The sequence below is a fragment of the Jaculus jaculus genome, chromosome 9 (assembly GCF_020740685.1).
Source record: "Jaculus jaculus isolate mJacJac1 chromosome 9, mJacJac1.mat.Y.cur, whole genome shotgun sequence".
NCBI lineage: Eukaryota > Metazoa > Chordata > Mammalia > Rodentia > Dipodidae > Jaculus > Jaculus jaculus.
Genome location: NC_059110.1, coordinates 61,156,624 through 61,184,036, shown reverse-complemented (window position 1 = coordinate 61,184,036; position 27,413 = coordinate 61,156,624). Strand labels below are relative to the sequence as shown.

The 27,413-nt window shown below is 36.9% G+C and overlaps 1 pseudogene; it reads right to left on the bottom strand.

The window, feature by feature from the left end:
- Positions 1–2,645: 2,645 nt before the first annotated feature.
- The window catches only part of LOC101611415, a 77,476-nt pseudogene continuing 52,708 nt past the window's right edge, over positions 2,646–27,413 (bottom strand).

Sequence of the window (27,413 nt, the reverse complement as noted above, 5' to 3'; positions counted from 1 at the left end):
GTTGTGATATATAACAGTTTTGACAACTTCCTTAAGATTGTTAATGTGTTTGATAATAACAGGTTAAGTAACCTAAGACCAGTCTCAGTACCTGTAATTTTAACTTACTTGAGGTTTTTTCCCTTTACATTTTTAAATTTCTCAGTCCAATTATCTTTAGCCAAGCACATCAGTCGATTACAAATTTAACCTTGATCAAACTCTCTGGGCAGCCCTTACGCCAATAACCCAGTTCCAACAAAATCCTCTGTAGTCTTTCCTTCCCCTCAGAAAGTTCACAATCCAAGCCTCGAAGTTCAATATTGCCTGCACTTAGCATTCTCAAATTGTCATCAGAATAGTCCATAAAACTTGGCTTACCCCTCCAGAAAGCATCTTCCATTGAAAACACCAATTTCATGCCCATTCCTCCAAAACAAAAGTTCCAAAAGACCAGCATCAACATGGTCAGGTTTATCTCACCCCACTCTTGGTATCAACTACTTTAGCAGACAGCCTTAGGTCACTGAGATAAATGTCCAACCAGACATAGAGGATGAGATTTATTTTTTTTTTATTTATTTATTAGAGAGAGAGAGAGAGAGAGAGAGAGAGAGAGAGAGAGAGAGAGAAGAATGGGCACGTCAGGGCCTCTAACCATTGCAAACCAACTCCAGAAGCTTGGACCCCCTTGTGCATCTGGCTAATGTGGGTCCTGTGGAATTGAGCCTCAAACCAGGGTCCTTAGGCTTCACAGGCAAGCACTTAACTGCTAAGCCATTTCTCCAGCCCCAAGGATGAGATTTTTTTTTGACATTTTAATTATAGAAGTAAACTACGTAATATTTTATTTCAAAGTAAAACATAGATCAAACATATATTTTTCTATATTTTTTTTCTTTTGAGTAAGTGAGGACACCATACTTTAATGAAGAAAAGCATTTTGACAATCTAGGCCTGGTAATTTTTCTACATTGTTCTGAGTTACTCACAATACATTTTAGAAACCCAATGGATACATTCAAAAGTTCAAAATGTCATTTGCTAAATAAGATCAAGATCAGTTCCAAATCCAAAAATGATTCAGATTTAGAGGCAAGGTATCACCAAGCTACCAGGACTGCTCTGGTTGTTATAATGAACACAGTCTAAGCAATACAGTCTCACTGCTTTAAACTCTGTTGCAGAAATATACAATTTATTATTTTTACTGTTGTACTAGGAAATAATTTCTTCAAAGGTGGTTCTCAATTCTACTTATCTACCTTCCAACAATCAGAACAGAACTTATGGCCATAAACACTGTACAGACTCAGGAAACAATTCCATAGCTTAACCTGACTCTAATACATTTTTGATTCACACTTGTATAAAGAGAGCAATTATATCTGTAGGACTTAATGTTCTCTAAACAAAACTTTTATATTTTCTTAAAATAAATGTCTATTGTTTTGTGTCAGTCTTCCACAAGAGGAAGGAATCACGGATGTGCTCTTTCTAAAGGATTGAAGGAATGATGGGGTGGGGAGGCAGCAGGGTGGGCTGAGTAAGAACCCTCTCACTGCAATGAAGCAAGTCCTAGGGCATCTAGTTCAAGGTTCCAAGCAAGAAATCATTCTTTCCTTCATGATCCATTCTAAAGCAATACAAAGAGATCACCGATTCTCCAAGAATACACTTTACATACATGTTGGCTTGTAAAAAGGGTGTAGCTCAATGGTGGCCTAGCTTGCATGAGGGCCTAGGCTCCACCTCCAGCACTGCACATACACAAGAAGTTTTATAAATGGCAGATTTCAGTGCGTCATGCCCATATGGCAGAAATGAAGCAGTTCAGAAGCTTTTACTAGCAGCTCAAGGATAAAAATGAACACTGGCTGGCTACTGAACTAGGCATTTGACAAGTTAAAAATGTGAATCTGAAACATAACCATAATAGGCTCAAGTTAACACAGCCTATAGAGGAGCTCAAAATAAGGAGAAACCATCTTCAGATTAGGTGACTGCTTTCCAGGTTATTGGGGGTGAGGGTGATTTTAGCAAGCTACTTGAAATAACTTGCCAATTGAATTATTATTTTTTTTTAAATATTTTTTGTTCATTTTTTATTTATTTATTTGAGAGTGACAGACAGAAAGAAAGACAGATAGAGGGAGAGAGAGAGAATAGGCGTGCCAGGGCTTCCAGCCACTGCAAACGAACTCCAGACGCCTGCGCCCCCTTGTGCATCTGGCGAACGTGGGACCTGGGGAACCGAGCCTCGAACCAGGGTCCTTAGGCTTCATAGGCAAGCGCTTAACCGCTAAGCCATCTCTCCAGCCCGCCAATTGAATTATTGATTCTAACAATAACCCACACCATTTTAGACTTTAGGGTAGTTTCATGATTTAAACAAATCTTTTCACAAAGAGCTATTCAATATACATAATCACTGTTTCCCACAAAAACCAATTAACATTTGAATGGTTGGTGTCTACATTTTTATCTTATTGTATATATTTGATGTTCCATACATCCATGTACAGGAAGTAGATATGTTCTCTGAGGTGCAAGAGTTGTTCTTTCATGAATGCCCTCTCATAGTGAAACCAGCAATTTTCATATATACATTCACATGCACATATACATGTACTTCAAAAAGCAAAGCGTCATCTTGTCATCCACTGTTAGCTGAATGATAAAAATGGGGGGAGGGCGGGGGCACCAGGCATTGGCAGAGCACCAGAAGGTCCTGAAGGTACTTGGAATGGATTATTTGGTGTAGGATAGAGTCCTGGTGTGGGATATGATCCTGTAGGGGCAGGATATGGTGCCGCTGGTCGCCAGGCTTCTGGTGGCACAGTGCCCCATGGAACAGGTCGTGCTGCCCCTGATGCTTGTGGGGGAGGAGGAGTGGATATGGCCCTGGAGATAGGTATGGCATATTGGGAGTAGGATACTGCCCTCCCATTCCTGGTGCCCAAGGTCCTGAAGACATGGATCCCCATAGACCTAAAGGACCAGCTACAGCTGGATCTGTGGGTGCACCATATGGTCTAGGTAGCTCTGGAAAGAGCATATTGGTGCAGCATATAGCCCTGTGGGGCCAGGGCCTGGCACACTTGGGGTTGAATAAGGACTACCAGGTGGGGCATGATGGTCCAGAAGGAGGAAAGGATCCTGAAGGTCTTGGCGGTGGTCTTCTGGGAGGTACAGAGGTATATAATCCTGTTGGTGCTGGTCCAGAATACACAGTGGAGGGCGTTGCACTTGGTGGGAGTCCGGGTGGCATAGAAGGTAGATAGCTGAGAATTTGAGGATATCCTGAGACTACATAGTCAATTCTCAGTCAGCTTGAACTAAAGCAAGTTCCTACCTCAAAAAACAAAACAAAATAAAATACTTACTGAATATTTGTATTAAAATATTCTCATTCCTATCCCATACAGTGCACAAAAATGTAATTTGAATACACATAAAAATAACAAATATTTAGAAATAAAAGAGACTACATTCACAACTTGGTAGCAAGCAAAAAATAATTCACTGAGTAACAATGTCTCTAAAATATCAGAGTGATACATCAGATGAAATAACAAACTTATTTCATCTGCATTGTTGTTAAGCATATAATAAGATTAACTTTTCTGGGTGGAAATATTTTCTATATGTGTGTGGCAATATCTGCTTTCCTGGAGGAAGACCTCCTGTACATTAAAATAAAAATGCAAACTATTTAGTAATAGGTACACAATATATTAGAATAATCACAAGAAAAGCAAAAACAAATAAAATAAATCAATACTATTAGTGTATTGGGAAATGCAATTTACACCATGATGTGACTCTGTTAACAGAAATGGAAATGTGATGTCAAATCCAAAACTTGCAAGGGTATGGAATAACAAAAATAACTAGAACTCTTACACCTTGATGGTGAAAGTGAAAATGATCAACAAACTCCAGTGAAAGTTCCCCAACATATTCTTACAATGCTATGCATTGTAGGACTGGATAGATTGCCCCGTGGTTAAGGTATTTGCCTGCAAAGCCAAAGGACCTTGGTTTGATTCCCCAGGACCCAAGTAAGCCAGATGCACAAGGTGTCACATTCATCTGCAGCTTGTTTGCAGTGACTGGAGACCCTGGAGCATCCATTCCCCCCCCCCTTCCTCTTTTTCTCACACTCTGTCAAATAAATAATTTTTTAAAAAAGAAAGCTATACATTATAAATCCTATTGCCCCAAGGTTCTAATCAGTGACTTAACTTAAATAAAAGTATATGTTCAAAAGAGAGCCAAAATTATTTAAAATATATTTGACATAGTATTCCAAAATGTTCGTGTCCATATATGGGAAAATTATTTTGAAATGTTTGTTATAATCATAAACTGGGATTATAATAAACATTACAAAATAAAGGGTCCATTACGAACTATTCACATACAAAATAATAATGAATATATCTTACAGTATTTTACAAAATGAAAGAAACCTTATACTGAGGAGTATATTCTGAGTCTATTCATGTGATATGCCAGAACTGTTTGTACAATGCAGTAACTGATAAAAGACCATTGGCCATGGTTCTTTCGTGTTTCTGCACACTTGAGGAAGAAATCAACAAATTTGAGACAGATGGGATGTTCATAAGGCTTCAACTTTAAGCCCAACATGTCCTTTTTATCTTATTGAAAAATGCTATCTTAAGTTAGCAACCTCCAAATGCTTTTGAGCTATATTGTTATCTTGCCAGTAAGGTAAAAATCTCAGATTCTTCACAGACTTATGCAAAAATAGCTAATTAGATAGGCTAGTTAAGTTCAAAGGATTTAAATTATGTTTGAAATTCAGTCAGAAATATTAGCCATATTTTGCATAGTCCATAGTCACTTTTTGCTAGTAGTTACTATATTGAAAATCATATATAGAAAATACTTCCACTATGAAAGAAAATTCTGGAAGATTTTAAATATGGAAAATAGTCTATGATGCAACAAAATCAAAAAAGTGATTCACTTTATGTGAAAAACAGCATTCTGCATGGGTCTGCAAGGTTGTACTGAGTTGATGGTGGTAAGATAATGAGTACTTAAAATTTGTCTAGTTTCTTGTCTGTATAATTTATGCAAACACTTTTGTAAATATTTATTCAAGTAGTCAGTGCTTCATGGGAGTTCTGACATAATATATGATTTATGTTACAAAGAAGTATATTGATGCTTGCAGTTACTAATACACTCATAAAAAACAAGATAGATATATAAGTAATTGAGAACCATGCAATTGGATCTTGGTGAAACAGCATAGTAAAATATTTATAATACATTTCGGGGGAATAAATATGGGCACTTATGTGTAAAAATGTTAGGTTAGGGATGAAGAAATGCCTTAGTGATTAAGGTGCTTGCCTGCAAAGCCAAATGACCCAAGTGCAATTTCCCAGGACCCCACATAAGCCAGATGCACAAGGTGGCACATGCATCTGGAGTTCATTTGCAGGGGCTGAAGGCCCTGGAACATCTGTTCTCTCTCTCTCTTTCTCCATCTCTCTCCCTGCCTTCCCTCTCTCTTTCAAATAAATAAAGAAAAATAAAATAAAATAAAATAAAATAAAATAATGTTAGCTTATGTGCTCTTTAAAATTTTTTTGTTTATTTTTATTTTATTTAATTTAAGAGTGACAGACAGAGAGAGAAAGAAGTATACATATAGAGAGAATGGGTGCACCAGGGCCTTCAGCCACTGCAAATGAACTCCAGATGCATGTGCCACCTTGTGCATCTGACTTTACATGTGTCCTGGGAAATCTAGCCTCGAAATGGGGCCTTTAGCCTTCACAGACAAGTGCTTATATGAACTGAAAAACAAATTTTTGAGATAGGTTTGTGCCCTAGCTAAGGCTGACCTGGAATTCACTACATATCCTCAGGCTAGCCAAGATCTCACAGGGATCCTCCTATCTCCACCTCCTGAGTTCTGGGATTAAAAGTATGTGCCATGATGCCCTGCTGAAAATTGTTAATAAGAAATTATTGAGAAGATGTTCATTTAACACATCAGCAAAAACCATAATCACATTGGTAATGAATATAAAATAATTATACACAATGAGACCTTGATTAGAGATATACTAAAACCCATTGAAAGACACATCATAACATCAAAGCAAAATAATTATATCAGGAACACAGTAATCTTTCTCCCAAGTATCTGCAAGGTTAAAAGATTTTAAAAACAGTATATTTTACTAAAAATGCTAATAGGAAATAAACACTAATGATAATAAGTTCAGGATGACATTTATGATATCCTCACTTAGGTCCAAGCCCTTTCTAAGAAACTAAGATGTATACATTTTCACTTAGTGTGCATTACAACAATATTTTTATTTCTCCTAATTTTACTCACCTAACCATGGATGAGTAAGCATTAATTCATGTTCTAGGGAAACACATAGGCTTCATAAAGTATATGTAATAATGGGTAATTCAGCACTATCTGACAGACATTGAATGAAAATAATCTACACCTTTAGCAGTAGATAAATGGATAGATAATTCCTATTTAGTTATATAGCAGGATACTTTGCATTTAACACACTGAAACAAAATTATAGGAATAAATCTGGTTAATTCTCCAAAACTTAGTTGAATTTGAAAATAAAAGCATTTTGCAAAAGGATCAACACCATATCATGCTATCAATGCACATTCTTTTTTAAAATTTTAATTTTGTTATTTATTTTTTTGACAGAGACAGACAGAAAGAGACGGAGGGTGGGGGAGAGAATGGGCATACCAGGGCCTCTAGCCACTGCAAATGAACTCCAGATGGGTGCACCCCCTTGTGTATCTGGCTAACATGAGTCCTGGGGAATTGAGTCTGGGTCCTTTGGCTTTTCAGACAAATGCCGTAACCACTAAACAATCCCTCCAGTCCTAATGCACATTCTTGAAGCAGGCTGCTCATGCTTAAACATCAGCAGAATCACAATAGCTGGGTGAGAAGTGAATATTAGCTAATGGAAACATGCATTAGTTTGGTAAGTGTGTGGTTTATAAATGTTAATTTACATTCTTGCATGTTTGGATATTGTAAAACCACAGTAAAGGTAGGAGCAGAGTTCACTTCATCTCTTGACTCAGAGATGACTTCCTTCTATGCTTCCTGGTGCAGGAGTTCTGAGTGCCTCCTTTTAATAAAAACACCCACACTGGCATAGTATCCTCAGTGTGACCTCCTTTAACCTTCATAACATCTTCAAAGTTTCTGGCTACAAATATACTGATGGTTAAGGTCTTCCACACAGGAATTTGAGCAAACATAGATCAATTCATTATATAGGTGGGTCAAACTTAACAGATCAATGAAAATAGCTCATATTTGCTTCCCAGAGGTGGAACACATTCTTAAAGAATAGATGACAAATGGGAAGCCAAGCACAATCCTAGTTATATTTCACTACTTATATTTAATTGTAAATTTGTTTCATTAAATATTGCCTAAATTTGAGTACCCTCTTATTGAAACAAAATATTTCATTTACTTATTTGCAAAGAGGGAGAATGCGAGAATCAGAATGGGCATGCCAGGCTCTCTTGCTAGTGTAAACAAACTCCAGATGTATCTAACAATTTGTGCCTGTGGTTTTCTGTGTGTACTGAAGAACCAAACCCAGGCCAGCAGGCTTTGTAAGCAAGTTGCTTTAACCAAAAATGAACAATATCCCCAATCCTATCTGTGTACTCTTATTAAATTACATAATTGATGAGAAGTGATGGTTTAAATACTATTCTCAGTACTAAGACAGTGAAATGCTTTATGGGTGCTATCACAGATACTTTGGCAAATGTCCTGGTTATTTTTACCTTTTCAGGGAATTTTTATGAACTTTAAATATTAATAGAGGACAGATAATATTTAAATGACATTATTAAATAATTAAAAATGTGAAGTTCTGCACTGAGAATTACTACATTAAGGCTGAGAATCCATTCTCATTATCTTCTCTCAGTTTCTGAGATTGTGGTATGAAAAAAACTTCTTGTAATTATTCTATGCCTTAGTAAGGGAGTAAAATTATACCTTTAGGAAGGATTAAGCTTCACATCACATTCCCAGTATATTATAATAAAAATATTCTTTTTAAAATTTTTTTGTTTATTTTTATTTATTTATTTGAGCGTGACAGAGAGAGAAAGAGGCACAGAGAGACAGAGAGAGAGAGAATGGGCATGCAAGGGCTTCCAGCCACTGCTAATGAACTCCAGACTTGTGCGCCTCCTTGTGCATCTGGCTAACATGGGTCCTGAGGAATCCAGCCTCGAACCAGGGTCCTTAGGCTTCACAGGCAAGTCCTTAACTGCTAAGCCATCTCTCCAGCGCAGTAAAAGTATTCTTGAATAACTTTAGTTACTTTAAAACAAAGCACAGCATTTAATTTTTAAAAATACACCTGATGTTAGCATTTTTATTACAACTAAATAAGGTTTTAGCACTTATCTATTTTAATGGTATCAACATGTATATAGGAGTAGACATAATAGTTTTCTAGGTAAATAAACTTAAGCTATAACTGCATTACCCAAAGAATATTAATAATAAAGGACAATGAGAGTTGTCCACCTAAAGACTAATCATAAATTATAACCTTGTCCAACAGTAAGTTGCATCACTGCTTTTTTTTGAACTTCTGTGAAGTTCATTAAAGCAGAAAAAGTTGAAGTGCCATAAAAATTATTCAAGGATGCATACATGGACTTAGTTTTATTGTTCTATATTCCCAAACTACTATAGAATTTTTAACCATGTATTGGCTACACATAGCAACTTGTTAATTTCTACACATTTGATCTACAATTATCTATTTTACAACAGAAGACATTCCTTCCATTGAATTGTAAATGTTGACAGAAGGTGACTGAGAATATTGAATCATTAATATAATAAATCAGATGAATGAAATTTGTTAAAAGGTTGATATTTATCACTATATTGAAGGTTGGAGAGTGCCATAGGCTATTTGAACATACATAACCTGAAAGAATAAGGAAGGCAGGTGTTGAAATGAGGCTCTTCATATCATCAACATTATCAACATATAATTTCCCTTGTATTTAAAGTTTTATGAGAGTTTTTAAATGAATGGTTGGTATTTATATTTTATTTATATATTTGAAAGTAGAGAGGGAGAGAGAAAGAGATAATGGTGACACCAGCACCTTCTGACACTGCAAAATGCATGAGCCATGTTGTGCAACTGCTTTATGTAGGTACAGGGAACTTGAACTCAGGATACCAGGCTTTGCAAGCCAGCACCTTTAACTTCTAAGCCATCTCTCCAGCTCCTAAATAAAGATTTTATCAAATGTCTTATACAACAATTGACACAATGACAATCTTTTGATATATATTTTTCAGTCTTACATATATGGTAAATTAGATCCCTTAGGGTACCATAACAAAATACTTGCTTATGAAATGTAACAAAGGGATTTTTCCCTCACACAAGCCTCCTCAAAAACTCAAGAAATCTGAAGGGGAAAACACCAGGAAACAGTTGGGCAGCTGATTAGATTTTCAATCTTGATGGGTGTGATAGTTTTGTTTAGGAGATTCATCTGCTCTGAGGTTAGCTTTGGTAGGTGGTATGTGTCCAGGAATCTATCCATTTCCTCCATATTATCCAATTTTTGAGGAGCAGAGGTTATTGAAACAAGTCCTGATGATTCTTCCAATTACACTTATGTCTATTCTGATCTCACTTTTTTTATTTCTAATTTTGTTAATTTGAAGTGTTTCTATTTTTTCACTTGATCAAATTGACCAAGGGTTTACCAATATCTTATTTATTTTTTCAAAGAACCTGATCTTTGTTTCATCAATTTCCTTATTTTCCAATTCATTAATTTCTACTCTGATCTTACTCATTTCTTTCTGTCTGGAGGTTTTGGGGTTGGATTTGTTGTTTTCCAGTGCCTTTAGGTGCCAGGTTAGGTTATTGATTTGGGATCTCTCTGTCTTTAGGGACGTTAGGAAGGCATTTAATGCTATGAATTTTCCCTTGAGGATCACCTTCTTTGTGTCCCATACATTTTGGAATTATGTGTACTCATTGTCATTCATTTCTAGAAATTTCAAAATTTCATTTTTTTTATTTCATCTATACCCATTTATTCTTTAAAAGGGTGTTACTCAGTTTCTAGGAGCTTATGAGATTACTGGCACATCTTTTGTTGTTAATTTCTAGCAATACAGCATTGTGATCTGATATCAGGTGGGAATTTATGTCAATCTTCCTAAATTTAGAAAGGCAGGCTTTATGACTGAGTATATAATCTATTTTAGAGAAGGTTTCATGGGCTGCTGAGAAGAAATTGTAGTCTATGGATTTGGGGTAGAATGTTCTCTAGATGTTGGTTAGGTCTAATTGATCTAGGGCTTTGTTGAGCTCTCTCACTTTCCTGTTTGGATCTATTGCTGATCATGGAGTATTGACATCCCTGACTATGATAAAGTTGGTGGTCATTTATGTTGTCAAGTAGGTTTTGCTTTATGAATTGTGCTGCACCTGTGTTTGGTGCATAAAGAGTGATGATTGTGATATCGTCTTGTTGAATTATTCCCTTTATAAGGAAGAAGTGGCCTTCTTTTTCTTTTTTGATTACTTTTGGTTTGAAGTCTATTTTATCCAATATTAGTATAGCTATGCCTGTTTTTTCCTATTTCCATTTTCTTGGAATATCATTTTGCATCCTTTCACCCTGAGGAGGTTTCTGTCTTTAGTGGTGAGGTGGATTTCTTGAAGACAGCAGATTGAGGAATCTAATTTTTGTGATCCACTCTGTTAGCTTATGTCTCTTGATGAGTAAATTAAGACCATTAATGTTTAGGGTAAAGACTGTGAGTTTTGATTTAATCCCTGCCATATATTGTGGTGGTTTATGTGGTATGGCATTTTCTTGGACTATGTAGATTTTTTTCTTTAGTTTTCTAAGTTTGATCACTGGGAACTGCTTCTTATAGGCACTTGAGCTTGGTTATTTGATTCTGCTGTGTGGGGAATTCCTTGAAGTACTCTCCACAGGTTTGGCTTTGTGTTTATATAATTGTAAAGCTGAGTTTTATCATGGAAAGGTTTTTGATGATTTTTTTAAATTCTTTTAATTTTTTTAAAAAATTAATATTCTGGGCTGGGGAGATGGCTTAGCGGTTAAGTGCTTGCCTGTGAAGCCTAAGGACCTCGGTTCGAGGCTCAGTTCCCCAGGACCCATGTTAGCCAGATGCACAAGGGGGCGCACGCGTCTGGAGTTCGTTGGCAGAGGCTGGAAGCCCTGGCACACCCATTCTCTCTCTCTCCCTCTATCTGTCTTTCTCTCTGTGTCTGTCGCTCTCAAATAAATAAGTAAAAAAATTAAAAAAAATTAATATTCTTTTTCCCTTTATCTAAATATATTTTCCTTTCAAAATTCAGTTTATGATTCCACTTCTTAGAACCCTTATCTAAACTTATGGTGTTCTTATAGTGCTTGGAAAGCATGTGTCTTTGAATTGGAAACATAGACTTTGCTGTGGTAATCATATTGATTTTATATTTTTTCTATTTTTCATTGGTAGATTATGATATTTTTCATGACAAGCAAATCTATCTTCTTACTGCTCCTCTGCAATCCAATGCATAACAGGATGTCTTAAAAAGTACCAACATTTCTTTTGTAAAGGAATGACTATATGAACACATGCATTGTCTCTCTTCTGCTGAGCTAATACATATTTTTGATGCTTCTCACTCATATTTGTCATGTCATATTGGAGCACAGTTCTAGTTTGAAGGACAGTTCTTAAACAGCTAAGGAAGTATCACTGTTACGGAACAGAGGTAGGGAGTTCTGAGAAAATGGTCCCTTGATACAAATACTGTTACTAAGAGGTAATAAGGCTTTGTTTGGCTCACCACCAGTATTTGATGAGCTCTGCATGCATGCAGGCTTTTTCTCTTATTAAATACTTGTCTGAAGGGGAAACAAAAATTGACTGGATAATATCAAAATCACTCATTGATTTCCAGTCAAAATTGCCTATTGCCTGTGCTAATGAATTCACCAATTGCTCATTATCTCTTCAGTTTACTGTTCTATCACTCAGAAGAGCACTTTGTTGCTATCTTTGAAGAAGGGCGATCCCACCCCTGCCACCCAAGCTGTCTGCCACACTGCCACCAGGTTTTAGCCTGCAGGACAATTTTGTCACTTTTACTCAAGCATGTGCCACTAGCACTAAGGGTTGAATGATAGCCTGTTGGTGTCTTCTTCAGATATGCTGTGTTGGTAAAAAATATCTTCATGTGATGAGCTAAGATTCCACTTATATCAGCAAACATGAACTCACACTATAAAAGCTTTGCAACTCAAACAAACCACAAGGATGCGCATCTGTGGAATAGCCAAACCATCAACAATGCAACATATCCATCCAACTACTTCAGCAGAAACCAAAGCTAGAACTGAATTACTGTAGAACCTAGAAAGTGGCAAGACAAAGCATTAAGGTCAGTCTGATGTCCTCACATCAATTCTTGGAGCTCAGCCTTCCTCCTCTATGATAGGCCACCTCTAGCTATTTGCATGTCTGGGAGTTGGATAGTCAGTATGCTGAATGCCTATGTGGGAATTCCTATAAACACCAGTATCCTCCATTTCTAAAATTGATATAGCATAGCATTTAACTAGAAAGGTCCTGAGGTCAAGCTACACAGGTTAGAATTAAAGATTCATCTCTTTCTAGGTAACGATCTGGGCAAGGTATTGAGAGTCTGCAGTAATGACTGTTTGACTACCTCTTAAAGTCATTGAGAAGTTTCAGATTGGAGTACTTAGAGCAGTGACTGAGGCAAATGGACACTTATTCAGTCTTATCATAGGCATGTACAGGAGTAGGATGAGAGCTTCTGCATTCCCATCTCTTTCTTCTTCTTTTGAAAAGTTAGGTGGCATAATCATGATGCTGTTTCTCAGGGCTTCAGCTATAAATCTTTGTGTGTGTGTGTGTGTGTGTGTGTGTGTGTGTGTGTGTGTGTGTGTGTAAGTAACTTATTTATTTTTTAGACATGGAGATATTTTGTATGTAAACATCACATATTGGTTCCATCCTTTCCCTTCTCCCTGCCCCCTTTTAATAGGAGGAATTCATCATTGCAGATTTAGGTCAACCCCATGGAACTGTGAGTCATAAATTATGGGAACAGCAGTCAGTTATGAAGGAGAGGCAATGTCTCTTTACAAAATGTCACAACTTATGGCTCTAACAATCTTTCCACACCCTCCTCCACAAAATTCCCTGAGCCATGCTGAGGGCATTTTAAGTCTACTTCAGTGATGGGCACTTAGGAGCATCTAGATTTTTGGTTTGGTAGGTGTTGAGTGTCCTCAGTATCGCCCTTGTGCTGATGTCAGCTTAACTAAGAGAGCAGCATTCTTGCTCATTTCCCCAGTTCCTTTGTGGTTTCAGCTGGGGCTGGCGTGGAGTGTGCTGGGTTGTTTATCTCCTCAAGTCCAGTTCCCATCTGAAAAAGAGAAGCAGATTCTCCAATGAACAGTGAAGTCCAGAGCCAGTTAAATTGGATAACCATTAATAATTTACAGAGAATTATAAGGGTTTAGACACTTTCATAGTGTAAGGTTAGTGGGAGCTTGACAATGGAAAGCAGCATCATTATCTGGATATGATTTTGACTTGTTTCCCAGTTCCAGGTATTGTTTCCTTTTCACTGAGGAGATCTCTTAGCCAATCCAAGAGCAATTGGTTTCACCCCATGGCTGTGTGCCACTATTGAACTTATGTGAGCATCTTGTCAGATTGTTTGCTTCTGAGTCACTTAGACTTTGAGTTGCTTGGACATATGCTGGACGCTATGTAGCACCTTCCAACACTAGATTGGATAATTGTTTGAGGATTAACTGTCCTCTGGATTCCAATCATGTCTCTCCATGGTCTATGCCAACAGTGATTGGTATCCGCAGCAGTAGGGTCTTACCATTGATCTCTGGTGGGTAATCAAGTGCTCTGACAGAAGTCTGTCTTATTTATTTTGGGATATCTAGTAGATCTCTCTAACTCATTGTGGATGTAGACCACATCCTGTTACTGGGAGTTATAGACCAGCATTAAGGGCAAAGAAAAAATAAAAAGAAAAAGTCAGAGAAGAAAGAGGAAAAAAAAAGAAACTTAAGGTTAGGTTTCATCTCACTCTCTCCAGGTCCCTTAGATTCAGGTGCTCCATCTAAGGCTTGTTTGAGGGGTATATCTTTTAGTTAGATTTCCAAGATATAGAATTCTATGATATCAATTCAATTTGCATTTAGATTTTGTCCCCCAACCCCTTTCTCTACCACGAAGTCCTACCTTGCCTAAAGTCCAAGCCTCAAGATGCTATTCAGTTATGTAAGCAATTTGGGCCGGTCCAGGTTAAGAACTGCACATGAGTGAGATCATGTGATGACTGTGTTTCTGTGATTGTGTGAGTTCACATAAAATGATCTGTTCCAAGTTTGACCAACTTTCTACAAATTTCAGTGCATCATTTAAAATTTTTTTTACTGCTGAATAGAATTCCATAATGTGTTATACCACATCTTGGTTATCCACTCATCCAGTGATGGGCACCTGTGTTGATTCCAGTTTTCAGTTATTATGAATTAAGCAGATATAAACATGGTTGAGGAAATCTTTCTGAACTGAGATGTGGAGCTTTTAGGGAAAATGACTACTAAGGGACTAACAGGGTCTACTGGTAAATCTATATTCATCCTTTTCAGGAGTCTCCAAATTGATTTCCACAGTTATTATATCAGCTTATAGTCCCACCAAAAGTGAATGAGGGTTCCTACTTCTCCAAAGCATCACCAATATTTGTTTTCATTTGATTTTTTATTGTTTTCTATCTGTACTGGGGTAAGGTGGGATGTCATAGTTCTTTTAATTTGCATTTCCTTAATGGTTAGGGACATTGAATGTTTTCTTAAGTGTGTGTTAGCCATTTGTAATTCTCCCTATGAGAACTCCCTATTTAGTTCTCTGCCCCACTTATGGAGTGAGTTGTTTTTTTTTTTTATTCTTTAGTATTTTGAGTTCTTTTCAGATACTAGGTATTAGGCTTCTGTCTGTGATATAGCTGGCAAAGATTTTCTCCTATTCAGTGGGTAATCTATAGGCTCTGCTTATGGTGTGTTTGTCTGTGCAAAAGCTTTTTAGTTTCATGAGATCCCATTGGTTGGGTGCTTGTTTAATTTTTTCCCAGTGCTGTATCATGGAGCATGTTTCCTATTTTTTCTTCCAGTACTTGAAGTGTTTCAGGTCTTATATTGAGGTCTTTAATCCAATTTAGATTGATTTCTTTTTGTATGTCAAAATTAGTGCATCTAACTCCATTTTTCTACATATGGTCATCTAATTTGTCCAACACCTTTTGTTGAAGATGCTTCCTTTTCTCCAGTCTACATTATTGGCAGTTTTATCAAAGATCAAGCAGTTATAGTTGCTTGCCCTAAAGTCTAGGATCTTCAATTCTGTTCCATTGGTCTGTGTTTCTGTTTTTATTCCAGTATCATGCTGTTTTCATCATTATGGCTTTGTAGTATAGCTTTAGATCAGGTATGGTGTTACCACAAGAGGTGTTTCTTTTGCTGAGGATATGTTTGGATATCTAAAGCCTTCTGCAATTAAATATGAATTTTCAGATCATTTTTTAAGGAGATGCTAACTTCATAAAAGGAGTCATGGAGGGCTACTTTGTCTCCAATTATGCAGAATAGTTTGAGAAAATTGGTTTTAGCTCTTCTATGAAGGTTTGATAGAACTCAGCTGAGAAACCATCCAGTCCTGGATTATCTTTTGGGGGAACTTTTTAATCAGGTAGAGAATAGGCATGAATGGCTTATATCTCAACATAATAAAAGCTATATATAAAGCTCCTAAATGCCAAATAGTACCTAATGGGAAGAGACTGAAGCAATTCACTTTGAGATCAAGAACAAGATTGGGGTGTCCACTCTCACCTCTGCTTTTCAACATAGTACTGGAAGTCCCAGCTCAAGCAATAAAATAGGAGAAAGAAATAGAAGGGATACAAATTGTAAAATAAGTAGTTAGGATAGCCCTATTCTCAGACAATATGATTCTATGCATAAGAGACCAAAGAAGCTCCATCTCAAAACTTAAATGTGATTAACTCCTTCAGCAAAGTAGTAGGATACAAAAGCAATATACAAAATCAGTAGCCTTTCTATATGCAAAAGTCAAAGATACAGAGAAAGAAATAAACAATATTGTCCCATTTTACATAGAAACAATAACAAGAAAATAAAATATCAAGGATGTGAAAGGCCTATGTATTGAAAGCATATAAACACTCAAGAAAGAAACTGATGAGGACTTGAGAAGATGGAATGACCTCCCATGCTCCTTGTTAGGTACGAGCAACATTGTGAAAATGGCAATCTTACCAAAGGCAATATACATATTTAATGAAATACCAATAAAAATCTCAACATTTTTATTCATGAGATAGGCAAAAATGATCTCAGAATTCACACAGAATGGCAGAAGGCCTCAGATATCCAAACATATCCTCAGTAAAATTAACACCTCTGGAGGCATAACTATACCTGATCTAAAACTGTATTACAAAGCCATAGTAATAAAAACAACATGGTACTGGTATAAAAACAGCATTATAGACCAATGGAACAAAATTGAGGACCTAACTTTGCGTCAAGTAACTGCAGCTACTTGATATTTGACAAAGGCCCTAACAATGTAGTCTGGACAAAAGCCAGCATCTTCAATGAATGGTGCTGGACAAACTGTATAACAATATGCAGGAAAATGAAATTTGATCCACACATCTCACCATACAAAAGATCAAGTACAAATGAATCAAAGACATATATATAAAACCTGAATCTTGGCTATAAATGGTAGAAAAAATAGGAAGAACTTTCCATGATATAGGAAAGGGAAAGAATTCCTAAAACAACAGTAGCTCAGGAACTGAGTCAATCATTCAACTATTGGGATCTCATCAAAAGTTTCTTCATGGACAACTGTACAAAAATCAGAGCCAATAGATTGTCCACAGAATGGGAGAAAAATTTTGCAAGCTATACAACTGACAGAGGGTAAATTTCTATATTCTACAAAGAACTCAAACACCTAAACAATAAAAAGTCAAACAAACCACTCACAAAATGGGGTAAAGAACTGTGAAGGCAGTTCTCAGAGGAAGAAATACAAATGGCAAACACACGCTTAAGAAAATATTTATCACCCCTAATCATCAGGGAAATGCAAATTAAAACAACTATGCAATTCTGCCTTACCCAAGTAACAATAAAAACCTTTAAAAATCAAATGAAAACAATTGCTGGTGAGGGTGTTAAAAAAAAAAAAAAAAAGGAACCCTCATTCACTCTTGTTGGGAATTTAAGATGGTACAACCATTAAGGAAAGCAATATTGAGATTCTTAAAGAGGCTGACTATAGAGTCACCAACAGATGCAGTTATTCCCTTAATGTGAATTTACCCTAAAAGCTCCATGCCTCAGTTCAGAGACATTAGCTCAACCATGTTCATTGCTGCTCAATTAATAATAATAAGAGCTGGAATCCACCTAGATGTACTTCACTAGATAAATGGACAACCAAGATGTTGTATATCTACATGATAGAAATCTACACAGCAGCAAGAAAAAAAAAAATGGCATAATGAAATTTGAAGAAAAATGGTCAAACCTGGAACAGATCATTCTTAGTGAACTCACCCAGTCACAGAAAGATAATCATTGTATGGTCTCATTCATCTGTGGCTCCTAACCTGAATCTGCTTGAGATATTGACATACCTAATAAGCATCTCAAGGACCAGACAATAGGAAGGGTGGGGCCAAAGGGGAGGTAAAGGTGGGAGTATGGAACACAAAATTGTACCCAAATGTCAAGAATACAATAAAATTCTACATCCTGAAAGCAGACTAAATGGCTGAACCTTCATCAGGCTCATAGAAGGAACACCTGAATCACAGGGACCTGGAAAGGATATGATGAAGACTAATCTTTTATTTTTTTACCTTTTTGGTTTTTCAAGGTAGGGTCTCACGCTAGCTCAGGCTGACCTGGAATTCACTATGTAGCCTCAGGGCGGCCTTGAACTCATGGTGATCCATCTACCTCTGCCTCCCGAGTGCTGGGATTAAAGGCGTGTGCCATCATACCCAGCAAGACTAATCTTAATCTTCTGTCTCTCTCTTTAAACTTCTGCTATCTGTTCTCTTTATCTCTTTAATATTACCTATCTTTTTTCTTACTTCTGTTCCTTGGCAATGGCCTGTAACTCCTAGTACCAGCATTTGGTTAACATCCACAATAAGTTGTTGTTCAAAAAAGACATACAAGTTTTCCCAAAACAGGACAGATTTCTAAAAGAGTACTTGATTACCCACCAAAAGTTAGTGGTAAGACCCTACTGCTGAAGACACCATATTCTGTTGGTATGGAACATGGAGTCACCTGGCTGGAAACTGGAAGACAGTCAGTCCCCATACAGCTAGCTCATCTAGTGCCAGAAGGTGCTACAGGAGAAACTGTGGGAAAATGGCCAATATCTGTCCAAGCAACTCATGCTCTAAGCTACTCAGTAGCAAACAACCTGACATGATGCTCACACAAGTACAGTAGTGGCACACAGCCATGTTGGGTAATAAACCATTTTTGATTTGGCTAACTGATCTGCTTGTGGAATGGGACTCATACCTGGAGCTAGTAAACAAACCAGAACCATATCTCAAAAACAAGACTGGTCTCCATTATCAAGCTCCTACCAATCATGGCCTACGAGAGAGTCTACATCTACTAAATTCTCTCTAAAATAATAATGGATATCCCATTTACCTGGTGCTGACTTCACTTTCCTTTGGAGAATTTGCTTCTCTTTTTCTTATGGATGCAGGTCCTGATGAAGGAATCAGCACATCACACCTCACCAGGGACCCAGGTGGAACCAAGAGTATTTGGGAAAATGAGCAAGAATACTTTTTTCTTGGTGTACCTGGTACCAGCAGAAGAGTGAAGGAGTTAGACACAGAGAACACTCAACTGCTACCAAACCAGATACCCAGAGACACAGAGGTTTACAATACCTCATCACTGAAGTAGACCTAGAACAAATGTAGCATGGCTCATGGAAATCTGTGTAAGAGGAAGCAAAATGATTGTTAGAGCTACATGTTGGAACATTATGCACAGAGACATTGTTTCTTACCCATAACTGCTGGCTAACCCCACAATGCACAACCCACATTTCCCAACTACAAATGTCCCTGCAGAGGGGAGTGGACAGAGAGGAGGCTAATGATAGTGCCAAAGTGGCTGTCTGTACACTGTGTACATTACTAGTAAAAAAAAAAAAAAAGTAAAATAAAATAAAAATTCAGGGTATAGGTGGGCAGGCACTTCTGTATGGAGGGAATAGTTCAGATCCCTGCTTCATAGCTCCTCTGAGTTCCCTGGTCAATGTTCCCTGCACCAGTGGGTATGCAAGCGGGCCTGGTGGTATGGAGTGAGTAGGACATATCACTCTTCCCTGACTCCTACCAGTTCCATGGTCACAGTAGTTTTCGTCATGCCTGGTTTAGGATGGCTTGGTCCTTGTTTGGGCTATGGAATCAGGCCTTTTGGTCTGGTATCCTAACTGGTCCTGGGTACCAACATCCATACTCATCTGAATTAAGAGGGTGCATAGGTCAAAGAAAAAATAAACTTGCTTCCTCCTCATTAAAATATGAGTCTCCCTAAAATGGCTAGACCACTGCGCACACACACACACACACACACACACACACACACACACACACACACAAAGCCAACAATAGTCAGAAAACTGAGAGGTCTCTACCAAGAATGCTTAATTCTACAATGGAAGCCTCCAGTGAAATCATGGAGAAATCAACATTAATTCAACCTCAAAATGAAAACATAATCAATAAAACCCCATTCAAGGGCTGGAGAGATGGCTTAGCGGTTAAGCGCTTGCCTGTGAAGCCTAAGGACCCCAGTTCGAGGCTCGGTTCCCCAGGTCCCACGTTAGCCAGATGCACAAGGGAGCGCACGCGTCTGGAGTTCGTTTGCAGAGGCTGGAAGCCCTGGCACGCCCATTCTCTCTCTCTCCCTCTACCTGTCTTTCTCTCTGTGTCTGTCGCTCTCAAATAAATAAATAAAAAAATTAAAAAAAAAAACATTCAAAAGAATCACTGAACTTGAAGCAAACCATCAAAATACCAAGAATCCTATCATTGAAATTGAAGAAAATTGTCTCTTAGTGCATTCAGTTATTGACAGAAAACATTAGAACCCTCAAAAGAGATATGAATATATTGAAGGTGAGTCAATAAATGGAATATTTCAACAACTGATTGATTAAGCTTAATAAAGTCTTGATCAAATGTAAGAATGAATTCTGGGAAGCATCAAAAATGTCAGAACTGTAATTAAAATTGCACATCAAAAAAGAGAAGTACATGATGCAAAATAATACAACATAAAAGAAAAGTCAAATAGAACTTATAAAATCTTCTCTAGAACCCCTCACAGTTACTCATGTGGATTACAGAACCTCTGACCTGGAAGACAAGACAGAAGAACTTGATCAGGAGTCCAAAAACTTCATTAAGTTCAAAAAATTAAATGAACAGAATATGAAGGAACTGTGAGATACCCTAAAACGACCAAACATCCAGATCATGGGTATAAGAGAAGGAGAGGAAATCCAGGCCAGAGGCATAGAGAACATTTTCAACAAAATTATTGAAGAAAATTTTCCAAATCTCTCAAAAGAGAGGCTCATCCAGATACAAGAAGCCCACAGAAGAACAGACAGGATCAAAGAAGAAACTCTCCAAGGCACATCATAGTTAAAACTCTTAAAAATGAAAACAAAGAGAGAGTGTTAAAAGCAACAAGAGAGAAACAACTCACTTCATGCAAAGGAAAATCCATTAGAATTACATCAAATTTTTCAGTGGTAACCCTGAAATCCAGAAGTGCCTAGAAAAGAACACTTAAAAAATTACAAAAACAAAAATAAAAATCTATGGTATCCAACCCAAACTACTCTATTCATCAAAAGTATCACTCATAATACATGGTAAAAGTAAAAATTTCTGTGAAAAAGTCAACTCACTGATTATATGAACACAAAGCCAATTCTATAGAGGATACTTCAGGGAATACTTCACACAGAACAGTTAAACAACCAATCTCAACAGCCAACAAGTGAAAGATCACAATCACCAAAAAATAGACAAGGCAGAACATAGTATAAAACATAAGAAGGTACCAAACCTCATAAAACACCTCATCATGGCAGAGATTAATTCTATGCTTAAAGTAATAGCCTTAAATATTAATGGTATCAACTCATCCATCAAAACACACAAATTATCAGGGTGTATCAAAAATTTGGACCTTTCTATCCACTGTCTTCAAGAAACCTATCTCACCATTAAGCATAGACATGTCCTCATAGTCATAGGATGGAAAATGATATTCCAAGCAAATGGAAATAAAAAACAACAAGTGGGTGCTGCTATATTAATATCTAAGAAAATAGATATAATACCCAAAGTAATCAAAAAGGACAAAGGTCACTTCTTACTCATGAAGAGAATGATCTAATATGAGGACATCACACTCCTAAACATATATGGGCCAAACACATGTGCACCAGAGTTTAGAAAACAAAATCTGCTTGACAACAAAACAGAAATAAACAACAATACCATCATAATCAGAGACTTTAATACTCTATTATCATCAACAAACAGATCATTAAAGCAGAAAATCAAGTGGGAAATAATAGAGTTCAACAGCTTCATAGATCAACTAGACCTAACAGACATCCACAGAACTTTCCACTCCAACTCTACTGAACACATATTCTTCTTAGCAGCCCTTGGAACCATCTCCAAAACTGACCTTTTAGTAGGTCATAAAGTCAGGAAAATTGAAGTAAATTCCTGCATCATGTTAGATCAGTATGCTTCAAAGCTGTAAATTAACGAGACATGTCAAGAACTCTACCAGCTCCTGGACACTAAACAACACACTTTTAAACAATGAATTGGTCAAGGAGGAAATAAAAAACAGAAATTGTAAAATTCCTAGAATTGAAGGATAATGAATATGCAACAAACCAAAGCTTATGGGACACAATTAAGGCAAATGTAAGGGGAAATTTCATAGCAATAAATACCTTCATTACAAACACAGAGAGATCCCAAATTAATAACCTACCTGTCCACCTAAAAGTACTGGAAAAACAAGAGTCTAACTCAGTGAGGTTCAGATGGAAAGAAATAATCAAGATTAGAGCAAAAAGTAATGAATTGGAAAGTAAGAAAACAATTAAAAATATCAATGAAATGAAATAGGAGAGATCCCAATAGACTTCCATGAAATTGGAAGAATTATCAGAGTATCTTTCCAAAACCATTACTCCACAAAATTGAATAATTTTGAAGGAATGGATGAATTCCTAGACACAAACCACCTACCAAAACTAAACTCACAGCAGATTATTCTCATAAAGACACCTTGGAGACTGAAAAGATAATAAAAATCTACCCAAAAAGAAACCTCTAGGACCAGAAGGTTTCTCAGCAGAATTCTATCAATCCTTCATTGAAGAATTGGAACCAAATTTTCTCAAACTGTTTCACATAATTGGAGGCCAAGGAATCTTTGTCAACTATTTTTATGAAGCTAGAATCACCTTAATACTAAAACCAGACAGAGACGCAACAAGAAAAGAAAACTATTGGCCCATATCCCTGATGAACTTAGATCCAAAGATCCTGGACAAAATCCTTTGCAAACCAAATTCAACAACTTATCAAAAGCATTACCCACCTTGAACAGGTAGACTTCATCCCAGGGATGCAGTGATAGTTCAACATATGGAAATCAGTCAATATAACACACCATATAAATAAACTGAACCATAAGAACCACATGACCATTTCAATTGAGGCAGAGAAGGCCTCTGAAAATTTTATACACCACTTCATGATCAAAACACTGGAAAACATAAGTATGAAGGGTTTATATCTCAACACAATAAAGGCTATATATGAAGCATCTAAGGCCCAAATAATAATTAATGGGGACTCAAGGAGTTCCAACTGAGATTGTAAACAACAGGGTCACCCACTCTTACTGTTGTTCTTCAACATAGTACTTGAAGTACTAGCCCAAGAAAGAAGACAGGAAAAATAAATAAAAAAGGATTAAAATCGGAAAAGAAGAAGTCAACTTATCCCTATATGCAGATGACATGATCCCGTACATAAATGACTTAAAACACTCCATCTCAAAAATAAATGGCAGGATAAAAATCATCAATGCACAAAAAGTCATTATATTTTCTATATGCAAAGACAAAAATACAGAGAAAGAAATCAGTGAGACTGTCCCATTTTTAATAGCAACAAAAATATTAAATACCTTGGAATAACTAATGAAGGATGTAAAGACCTATACAATGAAAACATAAAAACAATCTTAAGAAAGAAATTAAGGAGGACTTGACAGGTTGAAAAGAACTTCCATGCTTCTGCATAGGTAAAGTTAATATGTAAATTGCAATTATAACAAAAGCAATATGCATATTTAACACAATAACAATAAAAATAGCACCATCATTCTTCACAGAGTTTGAAAAATAAACTCAAAATTCACATAGAATGGTAATAGGCCTCTGCCTCTGATATCCAAATACATAAATACATTCTCAGGAAAAATTTAAAAAAAAAAAACCCTCCTCTGGAGGTATCACCAAACCGAATCTAAACCTGTATTACAAAGCCATCGTAGCAAAAATGGCATGATACTGGAATAAAAACATAAACATAGACCAATGGAACAGAAGTTAAGACCCAGAACTTATGTCAAGTAACTAGAGCTACTTGATCTTTGCTAAAGGTACCAATAATGTAGACTGGAGAGAAAACAACATCTTCAACATATGGTATTTGACAAATTGGATGATGATATGCAGAAAAATGAAATTAGAACCACTCATTTCTCCATACACAAAAAATCAAGTCCAAATGTATTAAAGACCTCCATATAAGACCTGAAATTCTTCAACTACTGGAAGAAAGAATAAGATGCATGCTCCACAATATAGTACTGGGAAAAGATTTTCTGAAGAAAATCCAAGTAGACCAGGAAATTAAATAAGCACTCAACCACTGGGATCTCATGAAGCCAAAAAGCTTTTTTACAGAGATACATACAATAAGCAGAGCCAGTAGATTACCCTCTGAATGGGAGATAATCTTTGTCAGCTATAATACTGATGGAAGCCTAATACCTAGAATATACAAAGAACTCAATAAAAGTAGTCAATAAAAAAATAAAACAACCCACTACAAAACTGGGGCAAAGATCTGGATAGGGAGTTCTCAAAGAAAAAATTATAAACAGCTAACACACACTTAAGAAAAAGTTCAGCATCCCTGACAATTAGGCATAGCAGATATTTTCAACGAAATCATAGAAGATAATTCCCCAAAATAGGAAAAGTGATTCCAATCCAGATACAGGAGACCTTGAGAACACTAAACAGACAGAATTAGGAAAGACTTTCTCATCATCATATTATAATTATGAGATTTGACCTTATCCCAGTAAGGATAGAAATCAATAAAAAAAAAAAAATGAAAACAAATGTTGGTGAGAATATGGAGAAATAGGGACATTCATTTACTCTTAGGGGGAATGTAAGCTTGTAGAACCACTATGGAAATCAATACAGAGACTTCTGAAAAGGATGAATATAGAGCTACCAACAGACCCTATTTTTCTCTTACAGGGCATTTACCCTAAAAGCTCCACACCTTAGCTCAGAGACATTTGCTCAACCATATTTATAGCTGCTCAATTCATTATAGCTAAGAACTGGAATAAACCCAGGTGCCCCTCATTGGATGAATGGATAACTAAGATGTGGTATATCTTCACAGTAGAATTATGCTCAGCAGTAAGAGAAAATGACACACTGAAATTTGTAGAAAAAGGGTAGAACGTAGAACAGATCATAGTAAGAAAACTCACACAATAACAGAAAGACTATTGTCTCATGGTCTCACTCATCTCTCGTCCCTAACATGGATAAGCCCAAGTACATATCTGAACAGCATCTTGAGGCATGGACAATAGGGAGGGTAGGGCTTGGCAGAAGGGGAAAGGTTGGGGGAAGGACACATAACTGAACCCAAATTTATCTGGTGTCATAGAAACCTATGGAAGCTAGACTAAATGGTTGAACCCTCAACAGGACCTTAGGGAGATCACCTGAATCAAAGGGCCCTGGAGAGGGCTAGATGAAGCCTAACATTAAATTGCTCATGTTTCCCTTTCCTCCCTCTTTTTCCTTTTCCTTTGGTGATGGCCTGTAATTCTCTATACCAAGATGTTTTTAACATCCACAATGAGCTGTTGATCAGAGAAACCTACAAGATCTCCCAAAACAAACAAGGCAGACTTCTGTCAGAGCACTTTTTTTATCCACCAGAATTTAATGGTAAGGCCCTACTGCTGAAGACAGTATATGCTGTTGGCACAGACTATGGAGAGACCTGGTTGGAACCTGAAAAAGAGCCAGTTACCATCCAGTTAGCTCATCTAGTGCGGGAAGGTATTACATGAACTACCAGGGAAAAGTGGACAATATCTATTCAAGCAACTCAAAGTCTAAGGTACTTAGAAATAAATAATCTCACATGATGTTCATACAAGTGTAATAGTATCATACAGCCATGGTTGGTATTGAAGTGCTCTTGGAGTGGCTAAAGAATCTGCTCGATGAAAAAGAAACCAGATCTGGAACTTAGAAACAAGTCAGAATCATACCCAGGTGATTATTTTGCTTTCCAACATCAAGCTCCCAATAATCATGGGCTATAAGAGGGTCTACACCCTTTAAATCCTCTCTAAATTAATAATGAGTATAACCAATGCTGACTTCATTCTCCTTTGGAGATGCTCCTTCTCTTTTTTCCGATGGGAGTGGGACCAGAAGAGGTAGCTGATCCAACACATTTCAGTTCAGCCCCAACTGAAACCATAAAAGAATTAGAGAAATGACTAAAGGTGCTGCTTTTTGATAACCTGATATCAACAGGAGGGTTAAGGAGACAGACACTGAGAACACTCAACACCTACAAAAGCAGAGATCCACAGACTCCTAAAAGCTTGTCACTGAAGTAGATTTAAAATGCCCCAACTCGGCTCTGGGAATGTTGTGGAAGAGGAGCCAGAAAGATTATTAGAGCCACAATTTGAGTCATTATGCATACTCACATTGCCTCTCCCACATAATTGAATGTTACCCTAACAATGCATGACCCACAATCCTCATATGATTGACCTACATCCCCAGTGGTGAGGGCCCTCTTTGGAAAAGGGACAAGGATGAGGGAAAGGATGGTACCAACATGTGATATTTATATACTAAGTATATCCATATCTAATAAAAACAAATTTTAAAAAAATTCTGGGTATAGTAGAGGAAAAGAATTTCACTCCAAAGGCATAATAGTAGATATTTTCAACAAAATCATAGAAGATAATTCCCCCAAATAGGAAAAGTGATTCCAATCCAGATACAGGAGACCTTGAGAACACTAAACAGACAGAATTAGGAAAGACTTTCTCATTATCATATTATAATTAAACTACAAAACACCAAAACATAATAAAAATAAATACAAAGCAGTTATAGAGGAAGATCAATCAAGTCACATATAAAGGCAAGCAAGCCCATCAGGATAACAGCAGATTACTCAACCCAAACTTTAAAAGCCAGAAACACTTGGAATGTTGTGTTCCAAGATCTGTAGGATAACAAGTGTCAACCAAGCTCATTTTATTCAGCAAAGGTATCTATCCAAATTGAAGGAGAAATAAGGATATTCCATAACAAAATCCAGCTCTACAGAAAATGCTTGAAGGGATCATCAATGCTGAAGAGAAGAGCACACACATAAGGAAATAGGAAAAAATAAACCACAGCTAAATAATAGTTAATACAAGAGAGTAAGGGAAAACAGGAAGAACTACAAAACAAGAAGAACAGACAGAATAAATGCATGCCTTTCAATAATAATTCTTAATATCAATAGCTTCAACCAAAAGACACAGGCTTACAAACTGGGTCAAAAAGCAGGCCCTTTCTATTTGTTGCCTCTGAGAACTCATCTTCCCATAAAAGACTATCGCAGGATGAAATGATGGAAAACTGTATAAGTAAATGGGCCTAGAAAATAAGCAGGTGTTGCTATCCTAATATCTGGCAGGATAAACTTCAAATCAAGCATTAGTTAGGAAAGATATAGAATGTC